The following is a 2,379-nucleotide window of genomic DNA, read 5'->3' on the forward strand; positions in this document are numbered from 1 at the left end:
GTTGCTATAATTAAGTCATTATTTTGCTTGACTGCTTGTCTTTCTGACAAAATAATCTATTTTACCAGATAATGGAAATGCTCTTATACCCATAGTTACTGCCCAGTTATTTTCATATTTTTTATGAAACTGATTGGAGTAAAACAATGTCTTCCCCCAAATCCTGTGCTGACAGGAGACATTGCTGACTTTGTTTTGTCACTGCTGTCCTCTCCACTGCCCCACTTCTACCAGTGGAGAATTCATCATGACTGTCTAATCCAACTCTGAAAAAAATTAGCCAGGTTAGTTTAGTTATCTTATCCTAGACAATTTTGTCTGCAGCAGCTGGGACAATGATAAGCCAAATCCACCATGCAGAGAAGGTCAGCAATAAACAGCTCCTGTTGACCAGTGGATGCAATAACTGTATTTTTCTATTGCTGAGGAGGATAAGCTGAAATGCCAAACTCCAAAATTGTGGAGATCTGTCCCTATGTGATCTGTATGCTGCTTCAGCAACTTTTTCTTTCAGTCTAGAAGACATAATTTTTTAATCTCTGGCCTAAACATAGCATTATTTCATTTAAGCTTAATTCAGGCACTTTTTGTCAATAGTTAGCAGATAATATACAATGTCCTGGCCCAGGACTACACAAAATACAGAAGTAGTTACACTCTTAAACTACCATCAACACCCATTAAAAAAAACATCTGTTGCCTGTTCCCTAATCACTGCAGGGAACAGTATGCAAGAACAGAAATTTTTTCTTTCCTGTTGGCTACAAGCTGGAGACATAGGGTTTGTGTGAACCTCATGAAGTTCAACGGGGCCGAGTGCCAGGTGCTGCAGCTGGGTCAGCGAAATTCCAAGCACAAATCCAGGCTGGGCAGAGAATGGATTGAGTCTAGTCCTGAGGAGAAAGACTTGGAGGTGTTCGTGGATGAGAAGCTCATAGTGACCTGGCAAAGTGCATTTGCAGTCCAGAAACCCAGCTGAATCCTGGGCTTCACCAAGAGAAGTGTGACCATCAGGCTGAGGGAGGGGATTCCATCCCTCTGGTCTGCTCTCGTGAGACCCCACCTGCAGTGCTGTGTCCAGCTCTGGGTCCCCAGTGTAAGAATGACCTGATGTCAGGAATCTAGAGAAGAACTAGAATCACAGGCCTGGAGCACCGCTGCTGAGAGTGCTGGGGCTGTTCAGCCTGGAGAAAAGAAGGCTGCCTGGAGACCTCAGACCACCTTCCAGTACCTAAAGGGCATAAAGAAGGCTGGAGGGGGACTTCTTCTAAGGACATGTGCAACAGGATGAGGAGAAATAGCCTTTAGGTGAAGTGCACAGTCCCTGCGTTCAATCCTTTACTCTCTCAGCCTTACATTCCTCTTGTGGAAGAAAAGGTCAAAGTTTGCAAGCTGCTCTTGTCAGCTGCCAGCAGTGTAAACTTTCTGTTGGAATCTGATAATGGTCTCCTGAAGCTCAGGATAAGAAAGACTCCAACTCAAAGAATCAACATCTACTACCATTTTAATCTGATAGAAAGACTGCAGAGGCCATGAGAGAGTTCAGGGGACTGCGCAACCAGCAGAGTAAGAAGGAAATACTAATTTGAAATTGCGGTTGAGCATTCCACTGTTACCATTTTTCCTGCCAGATCAGGGTCCCTTGGTCTCTCAAGTCACAAGTTCAACCTTTAGTCAGACAGTAGGTCAAGCAGCAAAAGTGTAGTGTATCTTTCTTGGTGCAGATACTAAGGTTTAGGACCCAGTTACTGAGCAGCTATAACCTACAGTTTACAAGCCCTGGCATTAAATCCATGTTTCATGTACTCTTACTGCCTTTACTACTACTTACTATTTGTTGAATTACACATTCAACACACAAATGCATGCTAGTTTTGTATTTGGCATTTATATCCTTGCCAGTTTTTGAGCTTTTTCAGTTTACCAGGGATTTATGTGTTTTAAGCGAGTAGAGTATTTGTAGCTTCCTGCAGGTGCTCCTAGCTTCAGCTGAACATCACTCTTCTTTTCACTGTCAGAATAAGCAATTCTCACTACTCCTGAACTCAGCATGAGGCATATGCAGTAACTATTAATTTTTATACTAATTCTAAATGTGATACTAATTTAAAGAAGTACTCTGTTCAGGAGTTTATGGTTTGGACCCTTTTTCTCACCTGCACTAAGGAAAGGAGTCCTTTTACCCAGTAATCTTTTCTACTTGTTTTGCATAATTTCTCTGACTACTTTGGATTGATCTTATCTCCTTTTAGCCTCAAACTTTTGATTGAACTTAGACTGAAATGGGTGTTTTCAAAATTGAGCAAAATACTGAGCTATTATCAGCAATGCACTTGTAGAGGTATCTCACACCGGTTATATCTTAGTTCTAGCTAGAAA

This window comes from Hirundo rustica, chromosome 2 (assembly GCF_015227805.2).
Source record: "Hirundo rustica isolate bHirRus1 chromosome 2, bHirRus1.pri.v3, whole genome shotgun sequence".
In the NCBI taxonomy this organism is placed as follows: Eukaryota; Metazoa; Chordata; class Aves; order Passeriformes; family Hirundinidae; genus Hirundo; species Hirundo rustica.